Here is a 19668-nt window from a genome sequence, read left to right on the forward strand (position 1 = left end):
CTCTCTCTCTGCCACACACACGCTTACGCACGCTCACGCACGCACACTTACACACACACACTAAAAACCTTTAAGAGTATCTTGAGTGTGTTTGGTCTCCTCCATATTCAGACCTTTCTCATTGTTTCCTTTATTCACACGCATTACCATCCATCTTGTGGTCAACCACTCTCTTCCGCTACTTCCTTCCTTCCTTCCCTCCTTCCTTCCTTCCGTCCCCCCTCTCTCTCTCTCTCTCTCTCTCTCTCTCTCTCTCTCTCTCTCTCTCTCTCTCTCTCTCTCTCTCTCTTTCTCCCCCCCCCTCTCTCTCTCTCTCTCTCTCTCTCTCTCTCTCTCTCTCTCTCTCTCTCTCTCTCTCTCTCTCTCTCGCTCTCTCTCCTCTTTCGTATTTTGTCCTCAGTCGATGGCTCTCCCTTCTCCCTCTCACTTTCGTTCCATCTTTTCTCCCTTCGTCCCTCCTCTCGCTCACTCTCTTTCGGCCCCCTTTTTGGCATCTGTGGCAGCATCTCTTTTAAGGCACATGTCAAGAGAACTGTCTGCCTCTCTCAAAGGCCTTTGTGTCCTGCCTTTCTTTCACTAATTTGGTTAGCCCAAAACACTTTCCCATAGCATGGCTGTCTCGCCCCTTTCTCCCACCTACCCCTTTCCTCTCACTCCTCTGCCCGTCCTTAATAAGTTATTCCGGGGAGAACGCTATGGAAACAAACCTAAACATTACGAGAACCCAGACTTTCAAGTATTAGGTGGGGCGCTGGTGTATGAGCTCATAATGATACATATCATGTTACCTGTGTGGTGTCATGACACAATCCATATTTATTTATTTTAATTTTATTTCACCTTTATTTAACCAGGTAAGCAAGTTGAGAACAAGTTCTCATTTACAATTGCGACCTGGCCAAGATAAAGCAAAGCAGTTCGACACATACAACGACACAGAGTTACACATGGAGTAAAACAAACATACAGTCAATAATACAGTATAAACAAGTCTATATACGATTTGAGCAAATGAGGTGAGATAAGGGGAGTACAGGCAAAAAAAGGCCATGGTGGCAAAGTAAATACAATATAGCAAGTAAAACACTGGAATGGTAGATTTGCAGTGGAAGAATGTGCAAAGTATAAATAAAAATAATGGGGTGCAAAGGAGCAAAATAAATAAATTAATGAATTAAATACAGTAGGGAAAGAGATAGTTGTTTGGGCTAAATTATAGGTGGGCTATGTACAGGTGCAGTAATCTGTGAGCTGCTCTGACAGCTGGTGCTTAAACCTTCCGCCATATGGCAGAAGGTCAGCGCTAAAGCCCAATTTAAATTGAAAGAAATCAATGTATATGTGTTGATGGAGTTCTGTCTAATTTTCTTAACATAATCAAAGGAGTGCCGGAAGGCTCAATACTAGGTCCTTTACTGTTCACTATTTACATTAATAATGTTGGTTTGTCCCTTAACTTACATCTCTATGTGGATGACACAGTTATTTATTCCCGTGCCCCCTGAGTGCAGCAGGCCATTCGCGACCTTCAGCTTGGCTTTGATTTAATTCAAGAATTGTTCACAGATCTTAAATTAGTGCTAAATGTTGATAAAACAAAGTTCATGTTTTTCTCCAGGTCTCGTAAAATGTATCCTAAAGATCTGCGTATCTGTACCTTGAGAGGAACCCAAATTGGGCTAGTCCCCCATTATAAGTATCTAGGTATTTGGATTGATGATAAAGCACACATTGATGAGCTGACCTAAAAGTTGCCAGTAAAGATTGGTTTCCTGGTTTCCAGCCTCTGTGTTAAAACCTCTAGATTCAGTCTACCACTCAGCCTTGCGTTTTATCACTGGTGATCATTTCCGTACTCGGCATCTCTTATATAGTTATGTTGGCTTGGATTTTCTGACTACCAGAAGAGCGCAACATTATTATTATTCAAATAGCAGGACTTGAAAACTATCATGGATTACAAAGGGAAACCCAGGGAAATCCAACGCGATCTGCTCAGTGACGCAAGCCTACCAGACGAGTTAAATACCTTCTATGCTCGCTTCAAGGCAAGCAACACTGAACCGTGCATGAGAGCACCAGCTGTTCCGGACGACTGTGTGATCACACTCTCCGTAGCCGATGTGAGTAAGACCTTTAAACAGGTTAATATTCACAATTCCGGAGGGCCAGATGGATTACCAGAGCACTGACCAGCTCGCAAGTGTCTTCACTGACATTTTCAACCTCTCCCTGACCCAGTCTGGAATACCTACATGTTTCAAGCAGACCACCATAGTCCCTTTGTCCAAGAACACCAAGGTATCCTATCTAAATGACTATTGCCCTGTAGCACTAACATAATTTATTTGAAATGTTATAACTGTAATTTTGTAGTGATCATTCTTGAATTGTTGCTCACGATGCTTTGAACTATTATTCTCAGGTCACCATTGGAAATGAGACCCTGGTTAAATAAAGGTTCAAAAACAAATTAAATGCCATGTTCCCGTGTTGGCGGAGACGGCATTCACAGTAAAAGTTGCATTTGTCGGCTCAATTGGAATTTACCTTAAAAATGTTATTGCGCAAACACTTCAGAGATTCCTATTTTTAGTTGGACAGAACAGTCACAAAGTATCTGTGTCTGTTTGGTGTCATAATAAACTGAAACTCAAGCGCCCTTTTATTTTTATGCCGATATGATCATAACTCCATGACAGTGACTGGGCTCTCTGGTGTGTCCAGAGGATCAGGTTTCCCTCCAACCTCTTCCCATGACTTCACTGAACACATAGGGAGCCCCTTGTCATGGCAACACCATCCCGTCTTCCAAATCACCCTTCTGTTTTTATTTAACTAGGCAAGTCAATTAAGAACAAACTCTTATTTTCAATGACAGCCTAGGAACAGTGGGTTAACTGCCTTATTCAGGGGTAGAATGACATTTTTCTTTTACCTTGTCAGCTTGGGGATTCAAACTTGCCTTTCAGTTACTAGTCCAATGCTCTAACCACTAGGCTGTGAGACAGGTGAGGGATAACGACCCTTGAAAAAAAGAGTTGAAAAGGAAAGAAGGGGTTGGTCATAGCTCTGGGAGAGAGGGCGAACACAGCAGAGATCACACAAAGTGTTGCGACCTGTGAGAAGTCGGTGCAAAGAAATAAGTCATGAGAATGAATACGTGGGGGCCCCTGGTGTGTGTAAGTGATGGAATTCGTTCCTTGCGTGTGTGAGCTTATTCCGCCGTGTCCTCGCCTCGGGCGGACACGTGGTTCCAATTGCCCGTTCGCCAGATTCCTTCTCTCGCTTTCTCGCTCTCTTTCTTTCTTCCCTCAATTTCTCTCCCCTTCTCATTAGCCCCCTATTATAGTAATACTACCCCCCTTACCTTCATCCAATCAATCCTATTTTTTCTTATCCTACACCTCTTCTGTCTCTTTCCCAACACTCTCTCTCATTGGCCCATCACCACATCATCTCTTCTCCCTCCAACACTCTTTCTCTCTCTCTCTCTCTCTCTCTCTCTCTCTGTCTCTCTCTCTCTCTCTCTTCTCTCCCTCTCTCTCTCTCTCTCTCTCTCTCTCTCTCTCTCTCTCTCTCTCTCTCTCTCTCTCTCTCTCTCTTCTCTCTCTCTTTCTCTCTCTTTCTCTCTCTCTCTCTCTCTCTCTCTCTCTCTCTCTCTCTCTCTCTCTCTCTCTTTCTCTCTCTGTCTCTCTCTCTCTCTCTCTCTCTCTCTCTGTCTCTCTCTCTGTCTCTCTCTTTCTCACTCTCTCTCTCTCTCTCTCTCTCTCTCTCTCTCTCTCTCTCCGCCTTTCCTCATGGCTCATATATTTTCTTGTTGCTCATCCCCGCCTACAAACAAAGACTCACGAGGGAAGTTCCGGTGGTCAGGTCTGTACAATGCTGGTCTGACCAATCAGAATCCATGCTCCAAGACTATTTTGATCACATGAACTGGAATATGTTTCGAGTTGCCTCTGGGGATAACATTAATGAATAAGCCGACTCAGTGAGGGGATTCATAAAACAATGTAAGACTGGCCAATAGCTTCGACCCCCCAGACCATCAGACTGTTGCATAGCAACTAGTCAGCTAGCTACCTGCTCCCCCTGTCCTCCTTCTGCCCCCTGTCTTCCCCCTTGCTGATACCCTATGAATATTCTACACCCCAACGAACATTATCCTGCCCCCACCCCCAATGGACATTTATCATTGTTACAACTGTAAATATGTATAATTATTTTTTATTGGTGTTTCATTACCTTCTCACTTCCCCCCCCCCTGCTGCTCTTCCTATGGACATTCACTCCAATTTATGACAGATTTTCATGCAATAATTCAAAAATCTGCATTATATATATGCCATTTTCCCACCAGAGATGTGTTTCCATCAAACTGACTTTTTGCGGATTAAAGGCTGTGTGTGATGACGTACTGCACATAAAAATACATTTTCCGGTTAAATTCCCATGTACTATATGAAAAATACATGTTCCGGTTAAATTCCCATGTACTATATGAAAAATACAAGTTAAATGGTGTTTCCATCACATTTTCAACTCTACTGATGGTTTTGCCACTAAAACTGTTGAGTTATATAGCAAATGTGCCCACTCCGGTCTTGGTACATGCGCTCTAACCAACAGCTTGCAGCTACAGTGCGGGTAGTTATCTACATAGATTACTATGGATAAGAACGATATCATTTGCATTTGTCAAACGGCAGCCAAGAGTTGATCATCATGTCACCAGAATAAAACCTTGGGTATTTATTGGAAAGAAGCATCAAGCTCATCACCTTGCACATTCACCACCCTGTGAAGTTCCTCATACGTTGTTTCATCTGTAGCCTGATAAACTAAATGCTTTCCCGGAGTCATAGTGGAAGGACCACACAGCACATCATCTCTTTACTCCAAGTTTACTTCGATATGATGATTATTATATCAATATTTGTGCATAAAGACATTTCCATAATACATTTTACCGACACAAAAAGATCCCACCATGTCAAACGAACAAATTGGCGTTTCATGTTTCCTGGTTGTGACTTTTTTCATAAGTCAGATAATTCATCGACGTGAAATGGTTGGATGGAAATGTGGTTTCTAACCAGGTCTCCATGCAACCTTTTTATGTGATTAAAGTAGACCTACTTTGGACAAAAAATGTCATGACAGGTCTGATAGAAACCGCATATTTGTATGTAAACTTTCCAAATATCAAAAGAAAATATGCTAGACAAGGTGGTATCTTTATATGTCTGTAAAATTAATTATGCGAGATATGGTGGTGGAAACGCCTTTAATTGCATTATATGTTTAATGACCATCATATTGAAGTAAACTTGCATCACTCTATGGTATGTACGACTTGCATCACTCTATGGTATGTACGACTTGCATCACTCTATGGTATGTACGACTTGCATCACTCTATGTTATGTACGACTTGCATCACTCTATGGTATGTACGACTTGCATCACTCTATGGTATGTAAGACTTGCATCACTCTATGGTATGTACGACTTGCATCACTCTATGGTATGTACGACTTGCATCACTCTATGGTATGTACGATTTGCATCACTCTATGGTATGTACGACTTGCATCTCTCTATGGTATGTAAGACTTGCATCACTCTATGGTATGTAAGACTTGCATCACTCTATGGTATGTAAGACTTGCATCACACTCTATGGTATGTACGACTTGCATGTACGACTTGCATCACTCTATGGTATGTACGACTTGCATCACTCTATGGTATGTACGACTTGCATCACTCTATGGTATGTACGACTTGCATCACTCTATGGTATGTAAGACTTGCATCACTCTATGGTATGTACGACTTGCATCACTCTATGGTATGTACGACTTGCATCACTCTATGGTATGTACGCATCACTTGCATCACTTGCATCTCTCTATGGTATGTAAGACTTGCATCACTCTATGGTATGTAAGACTTGCATCACTCTATGGTATGTACGACTTGCATCACTCTATGGTATGTACGACTTGCATCTCTCTATGGTATGTAAGACTTGCATCACTCTATGGTATGTAAGACTTGCATCACTCTATGGTATGCACGACTTGCATCACTCTATGGTATGTACGACTTGCATCACTCTATGGTATGTACGACTTGCATCACTCTATGGTATGTACGACTTGCATCACTCTATGGTATGTACGACTTGCATCACTTTATGGTATGTACGACTTGCATCACTCTATGGTATGTACGACTTGCATCACTCTATGTTATTTACGACTTGCATCACTCTATGGTATGTACGACTTGCATCACTCTATGGTATGTACGACTTGCATCACTCTATGGTATGTACGACTTGCATCACTCTATGGTATGTACGACTTGCATCACTCTATGGTATGTAAGACTTGCATCACTCTATGGTATGTAACTCTATGGTATGTACGACTTGCATCACTTTATGGTATGTACGACTTGCATCACTCTATGGTATGTACGACTTGCATCACTCTATGTTATTTACGACTTGCATCACTCTATGGTATGTACGACTTGCATCACTCTATGGTATGTACGACTTGCATCACTCTATGTTATTTACGACTTGCATCACTCTATGGTATGTACGACTTGCATCACTCTATGGTATGTACGACTTGCATCACTCTATGGTATGTACGACTTGCATCACTCTATGGTATGTACGACTTGCATCACTCTATGGTATGTACGACTTGCATCACTCTATGGTATGTACGACTTGCATCACTCTATGGTATGTACGACTTGCATCACTTTATGGTATGTACGACTTGCATCACTCTATGGTATGTACGACTTGCATCACTCTATGGTATGTACGACTTGCATCACTCTATGTTATTTACGACTTGCATCACTCTATGGTATGTACGACTTGCATCACTCTATGGTATGTACGACTTGCATCACTCTATGGTATGTAAGACTTGCATCACTCTATGGTATGTACGACTTGCATCACTCTATGGTATGTACGACTTGCATCACTTTATGGTATGTACGACTTGCATCACTCTATGGTATGTACGACTTGCATCACTCTATGTTATTTACGACTTGCATCACTCTATGGTATGTACGACTTGCATCACTCTATGGTATGTACGACTTGCATCACTCTATGTTATTTACGACTTGCATCACTTGCATCACTCTATGGTATGTACTATGGTATGTACGACTTGCATCACTCTATGGTATGTACGACTTGCATCACTCTATGGTATGTACGACTTGCATCACTCTATGGTATGTACGACTTGCATCACTCTATGGTATGTACGACTTGCATCACTCTATGGTATGTACGACTTGCATCACTCTATGGTATGTACGACTTGCATCACTCTATGGTATGTACGACTTGCATCACTCTATGGTATGTACGACTTGCATCACTCTATGGTATGTACGACTTGCATCACTCTATGTTATTTACGACTTGCATCACTCTATGGTATGTACGACTTGCATCACTCTATGGTATGTACGACTTGCATCACTCTATGGTATGTACGACTTGCATCACTCTATGGTATGTACGACTTGCATCTCTCTATGGTATGTAAGACTTGCATCACTCTATGGTATGTAAGACTTGCATCACTCTATGGTATGTACGACTTGCATCACTCTATGGTATGTACGACTTGCATCTCTCTATGGTATGTAAGACTTGCATCACTCTATGGTATGTACGACTTGCATCACTCTATGGTATGTACGACTTGCATCACTCTATGGTATGTACGACTGGTATGTACGACTTGCATCACTCTATGGTATGTAAGACTTGCATCACTGATGGTATGTACGACTTGCATCACTCTATGGTATGTACGACTTGCATCACTCTATGTTATTTACGACTTGCATCACTCTATGGTATGTACGACTTGCACACTTGCATCATCACTCTATGGTATGTACGACTTGCATCACTCTATGGTATGTAAGACTTGCATCACTCTATGGTATGTACGACTTGCATCACTCTATGGTATGTACGACGACTTGCATCACTCTATGGTATGTACGACTTGCATCACTTTATGGTATGTACGACTTGCATCACTCTATGGTATGTACGACTTGCATCACTCTATGTTATTTACGACTTGCATCACTCTATGGTATGTAAGACTTGCATCACTCTATGGTATGTACGACTTGCATCACTCTATGGTATGTACGACTTGCATCACTTGGTATGTACGACTTGCATCACTCTATGGTATGTACGACTTGCATCACTCTATGGTATGTACGACTTGCATCACTCTATGGTATGTACGACTTGCATCACTCTATGGTATGTAAGACTTGCATCACTTATGGTATGTAAGACTTGCATCACTCTATGGTATGTACGACTTGCATCACTCTATGGTATGTACGACTTGCATCTCTCTATGGTATGTAAGACTTGCATCACTCTATGGTATGTAAGACTTGCATCACTCTATGGTATGCACATCACTCTATGGTATTGCATCACTCTATGTATGTACGACTTGCATCACTCTATATGTATGCATCACTCTATGGTATGTAAGACTTGCATCACTCTATGCATCACTCTATGGTATGTACTTGCATCACTTTATGGTATGTACGACTTGCATCACTCTATGGTATGTACTTGCATCACTCTATGGTATGTACGACTTGCATCACTCTATGGTATGTACGACTTGCATCACTCTATGGTATGTACGACTTGCATCACTCTATGGTATGTACGACTTGCATCACTCTATGGTATGTACGACTTGCATCACTCTATGGTATGTACGACTTGCATCACTCTATGGTATGTACGACTTGCATCACTCTATGGTATGTACGACTTGCATCACTCTATGGTATGGTATGTACGACTTGCATCACTCTATGGTATGTACGACTTGCATCACTCTATGGTATGTACGTATTGCATCACTCTACTTGCATCACTCTATGGTATGTACGACTTGCATCACTCTATGGTATGTACGACTTGCATCACTCTATGTTATTACTTGCATCACTCTATGGTATGCATCACTCTATGGTATGTACTTGCATCACTCTATGGTATGTACGACTTGCATCACTCTATCACTCTATGGTATGTACGACTTGCATCACTCTATGGTATGTACGACTTGCATCACTCTATGACTTGCATCACTTATGGTATGTACGACTTGCATCACTCTATGGTATGTACGACTTGCATCACTCTATGGTATGTACGACTTGCATCACTCTATGGTATGTACGACTTGCATCACTCTATGGTATGTACGACTTGCATCACTCTATGGTATGTACTTTGCATCACTCTTGCATGGTATGTACGACTTGCATCACTCTATGGTATGTACGACTTGCATCACTCTATGGTATGTACGACTTGCATCACTCTATGGTATGTACGACTTGCATCACTCTATGGTATGTACGACTTGCATCACTCTATGGTATGTACGACTTGCATCACTCTATGGTATGTATTGCATCACTCTATGGTATGTACTTGCATCACTCTATGGTATGTACGACTTGCATCACTCTATGGTATGTACGACTTGCATCACTCTATGGTATGTACGACTTGCATCACTCTATGGTATGTACGACTTGCATCACTCTATGGTATGTACGACTTGCATCACTCTATGGTATGTACGACTTGCATCACTCTATGGTATGTACGACTTGCATCACTCTATGGTATGTACACTTGCATCACTCTATGGTATGTACGACTTGCATCACTCTATGGTATGTACGACTTGCATCACTCTATGTACGACTTGCATCACTCTATGTATGACTTGCATCACTCTATGGTATGTACGACTTGCATCACTCTATGGTATGTAAGACTTGCATCACTCTATGGTATGTACGACTTGCATCACTCTATGGTATGTACGACTTGCATCACTCTATGGTATGTACGACTTGCATCACTCTATGGTATGGTCACTCTATGGTATGTACGACTTGCATCACTCTATGGTATGTACGACTTGCATCACTCTATGGTATGTACGACTTGCATCACTCTATCACTCTATGGTATGTACGACTTGCATCACTCTATGTTATTTACGACTTGCATCACTGTACGACTTGCATCACTCTATGTTATTTACGACTTGCATCACTCTATGGTATGTACGACTTGCATCACTCTATGGTATGTAAGACTTGCATCACTCTATGGTATGTACGACTTGCATAACTCTATGGTATGTACGACTTGCATCACTCTATGGTATGTACGACTTGCATCACTCTATGGTATGTACGACTTGCATCACTCTATGGTATGTACGACTTGCATCACTCTATGTTATTTACGACTTGCATCACTCTATGGTATGTACGACTTGCATCACTCTATGGTATGTACGACTTGCATCACTCTATGGTATGTACGACTTGCATCACTCTATGGTATGTACGACTTGCATCACTCTATGGTATGTAAGACTTGCATCACTCTATGGTATGTACGACTTGCATCACTCTATGGTATTTACGACAATACGACTTGGGAAAGCATGCCGTTTATTAGGCTACAGATGAAATAAATTAGGATTCTAAGTGAGGTTTCCTCAACTCTTTTTTTTTACCCTCTGGGGGGGATGTGAAATCAATTGGGAAAGCTGAGAGGGAACAGTGTGATGACCCTATTATAGGTCATTTATTCTATTGAACACTTAAAATAATAAGTCTCCTGGGACTGATGGTACGTCTGCTGAGTTTTACAAAACTTTTTCTCAATAGTTATCCCCATTTCTGTTGGAGTTCTTTTCTGAAAGCATTGCAAACAATGCTTTCCCTCCCAGTTTGACTCAAGGTCTGATTACATTAATACCTAAGACCAAGAAAGACTTTCTTCTCCTCAATAATTGGCATCCAATCTGTTTGCTCAATAACGACTACAAAAAAGAATGAAGGCATTATTGGACTCAATTATAGAAGAGACCCAATCTGGCTTCATGAGGAATAGACATACAATATATCTAATAATATCTGACTGGTGTTAGACCTTATTGACTATTCTGATCTAATCTTCGAAGATAGTTTTATTGTCTTCTTAGACTTTTATAAAGCCTTCGTTAGAGTGGAACATGAGTTTCTATTTCTCTCCCTTGAAGAATTTGGTTTTGGGGAATTATTTTGTAGTACTATTAAAACTCTTGATATGAATGGGAACATTTCCATTACGTTAAAGCATGGCACTTATTCTAGATTTGATTTGAAAAGATGAATTAGGCAAGGTTGCCCAATTTCACCTTATCTCTTCCTGCTTGCAACCCAACTTCTTACAAGTTTTGTTAAATCCAATGATGTAAAAGGGAGAGATATTATCATAAATCAGCTTGCAGATGACATCACCCTCTTTTTTGAAAGATGCTGACCAGATTCCTAGAGCAGTTGATGTGCTAAATATTTTTTCCAAAGCATCTGGTCTTTGCCTAAACCTTAATAAGTGTGAAATGTTTGCTGTTAAAGACTGTGTGATACCCTCTATATGCAATATTCCCCCCAAAAAAGTAACATTCCTTGGGATTACCATATCTAAGGATCAACAGGGAACATGCTCATTACATTTCATGCCTATTATTGAAAAAATCAAAAAGAAGTTGAACCATTGGTTGCAGAGGGATTTATCCTTGAAAGGTTGAGTATTGCTTTCTAAAGCTGAAAGTGTCTCCAGACTTACTTATGCACCCCAGTCCCTACATCTAGACAACAAAGCAGGTAAAGCAGTTGACCAGATGCTTTTCAACTTCATCTGGAAAAATCGTAGACATTATATTAGCAAATCTGTCATTATGCACACATATGAATATGGTGGTCTCAATCTTTGAATAATACTTTTAAGATAAATTGGGCTAAAGATTTCTTAAAGAATCCAACTTCAGTTTGGAATTTCATCCCTCATTATATCTTCTCCTGTTTTGGGGGCTTCAATTTTATGTTACTTTGTAATTATAACATTGATAAGATTCCTACAAATTATCTGCTTTTCATAGACAAGTATTCATAGGGTGATGTGAAGAAAAAACGTAAACAGGTCAACATTCACAAAGCCGCTGGGCCAGACGGACTACCAGGACGTGTACTCAAAGCATGCGCGGACCAACTGGCAAGTGTCTTCAATGACATTTTTAACCTCTCCCTGACCGAGTCTGTAATACCTACATATTTCAAGCAGACCACCATAGTCCCGGTGCACAAGAGAGCGAAGGTAACCGGCATAAATTATTACCGCCCCGTGGCACTCACGTCGGTAGCCATGAAGTGCTTTGAAAGGCTGGTGATGGCTCACATCAACAGAATCCTCCCGGACATCCTAGACCCACTCCAATTCGGATACCACCCCAACAGATCCACAGATGATGCAATCTCAATTGCACTCCACACTGCCCTTTCTCACCTGGACAAAAGGAACACCTATGTGTCATTGACTATAGCTCAGCATTCAACACCACAGTGCCCACGAAGCTCATCACTAAGCTAAGGACTCTGGGACTAAACACCTCCCTCTGTAACTGGATCCTGGACTTGCTGTCGGACCATCCCCTGGTGGTAAGAGTAGGCAACAACACGTCTGCCACACTGATTCTCAACACTGGGGCCTCTCAGGGGTGTGTATTTAGTCCGCTCCTGTATTCCCTGTTCCCTATGATTGCGTGGCTAAACACGACTCCAACTCCACTGACAACAATGAGACTGCCTATAGGGAGGACAACAACCTCTCCCTCAATGTGAGCAAGACAAAGGAGCTGATCGTGGACTACAGGAAAAGGAGGGCCGAACAGGCCCCATTAACGTCGACGGGGCTGTAGTGGAGCGGGTCAAGAGTTTCAAGTTCCTTGGTGTCCACATCACCAACGAACTATCATGGTCCAAACATACCAAGACTGTCGTGAAGAGGGCATGACAAAACCCTTTGCCCCTCATGAGACTGAAAAGATTTGCATGGGTCAGATCCTCAAAAGGTTCTACAGCTGTACCATCGAGAGCATCCTGACCTTATGCATCACCGCCTGCTATGGCAACTGCTCGGCATCTGACCGTAATGCGCTACAGAGGGTAGTGCGAACGGCCCAGTACATCACTGGGTCCAAGCTTCCTGCCATCCAGGACCTAAATAATAGACGGTGTCAGAGGAAAGCCCATAAAATTGTCAGAGACTCCAGTCACCCAAGTTATAGCCTGTTTTCTCTGCTACCGCACGGCAAGCAGTACTGGAGCGCCAAGTCTAGGACCAAAAGGCTCCTCAACAGCTTCTACCCCCAAGCCATAAGACTGCTGAACAATTAATAATATTGCCACTGGACAAATTACATTGACCCCCCTCCCTTTTGTACACTGCTGCTGCTTGCAGTTTATTATCTATGCATAGTCACTTCGCCCCCACCTACATGTACAAACCAACCTGTACCCCCGCACACTGACTCGGTACCGGTGCCCCCTGTACATGGCCTCATTATTGTTATTGTTATTGTGTTACTTTTTTCTTAACTCTTCTTGAACTGCACTGCTGGTTACGGGCTTGTAAGTAAGCATTTCACGGTAAAGTCTACACTTGTTGTATTCGGAGCATGTGACAAAGTTTAATTTAAATTGATTTGAGTATAAAAAAATATTTTTCCCTGCATAGGTATTTCATTTGGAACAATAAGGATATTTTGTATAGAAACAAGTCTTTATTTTTTAAGAACTGGTTCAATAATCATTTCCTGCTGGTGAGTCAACTTTCTAATGCAGAAGGATTGTTACTCAATTATGAGAACTTTTATCTGGGTACAATATCCCTGTTACACCTAGAGAGTTCGCCATAATCTTTTATGCTATTCCATCTGGAACTCTCATGTTGTTTAGAGGTGTAACCAGACCTCACCTTCTTGACCTACCCTCGCTTAATCCAGTTGACTCACCAATAGGAAAAGTGTATTTCTCCTTGCTCCCTCAGAACAACAGATCTATACGTGTTGTATTTCAAAGGGATATTGTATCCGTTCCTTATGTCACAATTTACTGGAATACGTCTGTCAATAATATCTGTTGGGAAAAAGTCTGGTTATTACCACACAAAATACCTGCTTGTTAACAAGGTCAAAGAGGTCTCTTTCAGAAGGATCCATAAGTATTACCAAGCGAATCATTACCTGAAGAAACTCAACAAAGACATTAACATTAACTGTACTTTTTGTGTTGAGCATCCAGAAACAGTTTTGCATTTATTTTAGCATTGTCTCCATGTAAAGAAATTATGGATACATATTAATAGTTTTATAATTGTCAATATTCTTGATTACTTTTGTTTTTTTTTATGGGAGAATGTGCTGCTTGGTTTCCTTATAATTTTTTTTACCTCAGAAATCTAATTGTGCTAATGGCAAAATGTAATATTCATAAATGTAAATTCACTAATAAAAAAAACATTCTTCTGTGTTTTCTAGAATGAATTCAAGCAGTACGTTAAGACCGATCAACATTCTTTTAATAAGAAAGCTGTTAAAAACAATCAGTGTGTGTGTTTCTTTTAAGGTTTTTGTATAATCTGTGATTTATTGTAACCCCTAGCATATGTTATCATTGTCTGTTTGTATACTTCTTGTATGTACGCATACTGGTTATTCTGCAATAAAAAAATTATAAAATAAACATTGGATGGTGGTAAAAATGCAATAAAGGGGAATTGTCTGTTCTCCTCGCACCCAATGTTTATGTTTACAATGAAATGTATTTCGTCAGAAATCTCAATGTTAAAATATTTCCAATCAAATTTATGAATTAAGCAAGACTGTTTTCTAATCAGTCTAATTTGCATAAACATTGTGATTGGATGATATCTGTGAGGGTTATTGAATCAGGATCAAATCCTCTGATCTCCTCAAGCTCACTAATGATACTGTCACACCTACTCAAAATCATCAAATTTTATTGGTCACATACACGTGTTTAGCAGATGTTATTGCGGGTGTAGCGAAATGCTTGTGTTTCTAGCTCCAACAGTGCAGTAAATATCGAGATGTCATATCTAACAATTTCACAACATATACCCAATACACACAAATCTAAGTAAAGGAATGGAATTAAGAATATATAAATATATGGACGAGCATTGTCAGAGCGGCATAGACTATAGATACAGTAGAATAGAATACAGTATATACATATGAAATGAGTAAAGCAGTATGTAAACAGTATTAAAGTGACAAGTGATTCCATGTCTATGTATATAATGGAAGTAAGAATATATAAATATATGGACAAGCAATACTCCATCCCTCCAGTGCTCGACATCGCTGGTCCATGAACCGCCGGTCCTGGCAACTATGATTATGCACACCTGCTCTCCATAATTTTGCAAACCTGGACTTCATCATCACCTTGATTACTCCCCCTTCATTTAGCCCTCAGTTGACATCAGTCATTAGGTAGTATTGTTTGTCTGTATTGATTCATTATTGAACTCATCTTCTGCATCAGAAAAATGGAAACAGCATCTCCAGATGTTCAAGGAACAGGGTCATCTACTCCACCAACACCACGACAAGCTGACACAACTGAGTACGACCATGGATGAGGTCCTTCGCGTGCTCCACCGCCTTGACACCACCAGCGAGGCTCTCCATACCCCTATCAGAGGGCCTCCTATCAAAGGTCATCACAGTGACCCAGTCCCCCCAGCCTACCCAGCCGTCCGCCCATGTCAGCGATGCCCGTCTGTCCCTTCCGGAGAAGTATGGCGGTTATCCATCGAAATGCCGTGGCTTCCTACTTCAGTGCTCCCTCTATTTCGCCTATTAGATGGGATACCCCCATCACGGAGAGGTCCAAGGCTGCCACGGTTATTTCCCTGCTGGCCAGGCAGGCGTTGGATTGGGCTACGGCCGTCTGGGAGAGAGGAGTGGAGGAGCTGGATTCCTATGAGAGCTTCATGGCTCCCCTCCTCTTCCCCTGGACACCGAAGAGACCCCCGCCGATGCTGTTAAGTTCCTCCTGGACTCCCGACGTCGTGGGGGTCGGTTCCAGTACCTGGTGGACTGGGAGGGGTACGGTCCTGAGGGGCGCTATTGAGTCCCGGTGTCGGACATCCTTTATTAAGCCCTTAGTTGACATCCGTCATTAGGTAGTACTGTTTTCTCTCACGTGTCTGTACGCTTCTCAGGTTTGTTCTTCTGCATCGTTTCATTATTAAACTCACCTTCTGCACCTCCTTCCCGACTCCCGGCATATTTACGCTACAGACGCAATGTTGATATTTGAAGATTGCCAAAAAGGCCAGTCTCTTTGGCAAATGACAGGAGTGGAACGTAATAGCTGACCAGAGACGTCAACCAGAATAGCCCTGAAAAGCTCTCTCTTCACAAGACCGTCATAAATGTGTGTGCTGTCAATATTTACATTTACATTTAAGTCATTTAGCAGACGCTCTTATCCAGAGCGACTTAATATAGGACATATTTAGTAACATGGTCCGCCATCCCACCACTTTGAGAACCCCTTGCCAAAAACATATCTAATTCAGGAGTGACATTTTACATAATAATTCCTCAACCCTTTTTGAGCAACCGCTGGGCACAGACATCAATTCAACGTCTATTCCACGTTGGTTCAACGCTTTGTCACAAACAGAGCTGAATCCGGACCACGCATACATTCCAACTGCGTGGAATCAAATCCCATGTCCGTCACTTTTAAAGGTGTTTATCCAATCCTATAGATCTTGCATGGACATTTTCGACTGTCTAAATAAATGTTGAATTACATAGTTAACATTTACATTTACATTACATTTAAGTCATTTAGCAGACGCTCTTATCCAGAGAGACTTACAAATTGGTGCATTCACCTTATGACATAGGATCCAGGATCACGCCAAGGTTCTTAGCGCTCTGGGAGGAGGACACAATGGAGTTGTCAACCGTGATGGCGAGATCATGGAACGGGCAGTCCTTCCCCGGGAGGAAGAGCAGCTCCGTCTTGCCGAGGTTCAGCTTGAGGTGGTGATCCGTCATCCACACTGATATGTCTGCCAGACATGCAGAGATGCGATTCGCCACCTGGTCATCAGAAGGGGGAAAGGAGAAGATTAATTGTGTGTCGTCTGCATAGCAATGATAGGAGAGACCATGTGAGGTTATGACAGAGCCAAGTGACTTGGTGTATAGCGAGAATAGGAGAGGGCCTAGAACAGAGCCCTGGGGGACACCAGTGGTGAGAGCGCGTGGTGAGGAGACAGATTCTCGCCACGCCACCTGGTAGGAGCGACCTGTCAGGTAGGACGCAATCCAAGCGTGGGCCGCGCCGGAGATGCCCAACTCGGAGAGGGTGGAGAGGAGGATCTGATGGTTCACAGTATCGAAGGCAGCCGATAGGTCTAGAAGGATGAGAGCAGAGGAGAGAGAGTTAGCTTTAGCGGTGCGGAGCGCCTCCGTGATACAGAGAAGAGCAGTCTCAGTTGAATGACTAGTCTTGAAACCTGACTGATTTGGATCAAGAAGGTCATTCAGAGAGAGATAGCGGGAGCGCTGGCCAAGGACGGCACGTTCAAGAGTTTTGGAGAGAAAAGAAAGAAGGGATACTGGTCTGTAGTTGTTGACATCGGAGGGATTGAGTGTAGGTTTTTTCAGAAGGGGTGCAACTCTCGCTCTCTTGAGGACGGAAGGGACGTAGCCAGCGGTCAGGGATGAGTTGATGAGCGAGGTGAGGTTGGGGAGAAGGTCTCCGGAAATGGTCTGGAGAAGAGAGTAGGGGATAGGGTCAAGCGGGCAGGTTGTTGGGCGGCCGGCCGTCACAAGACGCGAGATTTCATCTGGAGAGAGAGGGGAGAAAGAGGTCAGAGCACAGGGTAGGGCAGTGTGAGCAGAACCAGCGGTGCCGTTTGACTTAGCAAACGAGGATCGGATGTCGTCGACCTTCTTTTCAAAATGGTTGACGAAGTCATCTGCAGAGAGGGAGGAGGGGGGGGGGGAGGAGGATTCAGGAGGGAGGAGAAGGTGGCAAAGAGCTTCCTAGGGTTAGAGGCAGATGCTTGGAATTTAGAGTGGTAGAAAATGGCTTTAGCAGCAGAGACAGAGGAGGAAAATGTAGAGAGGAGGGAGTGAAAGGATGCCAGGTCCGCAGGAGGCGAGTTTTACTCCATTTCCGCTCAGCTGCCCGGAACCCTGTTCTGTGAGCTCGCAATGAGTCGTCGAGCCACGGGGGGGAGGGAGGACCGCGCCGGCCTGGAGGATAGGGGACATAGAGAGTCAAAGGATGCAGAAAGGGAGGGAGGGGGGGTTGAGGAGGCAGAATCAGGAGATAGGTTGGAGAAGGTATGAGCAGAGGGAAGAGATGATAGGATGGAAGAGGAGAGAGTAGCGGGGGAGAGAGAGCGAAGGTTGGGACGGCGCGATACCATCCGAGTAGGGGCAGTGTGGGAGGTGTTAGATGAGAGCGAGAGGGAAAAGGATACAAGGTAGTGGTCGGAGACTTGGAGGGGAGTTGCAATGAGGTTAGTGGAAGAACAGCATCTAGTAAAGATGAGGTCGAGCGTATTGCCTGCCTTGTGAGTAGGGGGAAGGTGAGAGGGTGAGGTCAAAGAGGAGAGGAGTAGAAAGAAGGAGGCAGAGAGGAATGAGTCAAAGGTAGACGTGGGGAGGTTAAAGTCGCCCAGCACTGTGAGAGGTGAGCCGTCCTCAGGAAAGGAGCTTATCAAGGTATCAAGCTCATTGATGAACTCTCCGAGGAACCTGGAGGGCGATAAATGATAAGGATGTTAAGCTTGAAAGGGCTGGTAACTGTGACAGCATGGAATTCAAAGGAGGCGATAGACAGATGGGTGAGGGAGAAAGAGAGAATGACCACTTGGGAGAGATGAGGATCCCGTGCCACCACCCCGCTGGCCAGAAGCTCTCGGGGTGTGCGAGAACACGTGGGCGGACGAAGAGAGAGCAGTAGGAGTAGCAGTGTTGTCTGTGGTGATCCATGTTTCCGTCAGTGCCAAGAAGTCGAGGACTGGAGGGAGGCATAGGCTGAGATGAACTCTGCCTTGTTGGCCGCAGACCGGCAGTTCCAGAGGCTACCGGAGACCTGGAACTCCACGTGGGTCGTGCGCGCTGCGACCACCAGATTAGGGTGTACGCGGTGTGGAGCGTTTGTATGGTCTGTGCAGAGAGGAGAGAACAGGGATAGACAGACACATAGTTGACAGGCTACAGAAGAGGCTACGCTAATGCAAAGGAGATTGGAATGACAAGTGGACTACACGTCTCGAATGTTCAGAAAGTTAAGCTTACGTAGCAAGAATCTTATTGACTAAAATGATTAAAATGATACAGTACTGCTGAAGTAGGCTAGCTGGCAGTAGCTGCGTTGTTGACACTACACTAATCAAGTCGTTCCGTTGAGTGTAATAGTTTCTGCAGTGCTGCTATTCGGGGCTAGCTGGCTAGCTAGCAGTGTTGTTTACGTTACGTTGCGTTAAAAGAACGACAATAGCTGGCTAGCTAACCTAGAAAATCGCTCTAGACTACACAATTATCTTTGATACAAAGACGGCTATGTAGCTAGCTATGTAGCTAGCTACGATCAAACAAATCAAACCGTTGTACTGTAATGAAATGAAATGAA

This window comes from Oncorhynchus keta, chromosome 3, assembly GCF_023373465.1.
Source record: "Oncorhynchus keta strain PuntledgeMale-10-30-2019 chromosome 3, Oket_V2, whole genome shotgun sequence".
NCBI classification, from domain to species: domain Eukaryota; kingdom Metazoa; phylum Chordata; class Actinopteri; order Salmoniformes; family Salmonidae; genus Oncorhynchus; species Oncorhynchus keta.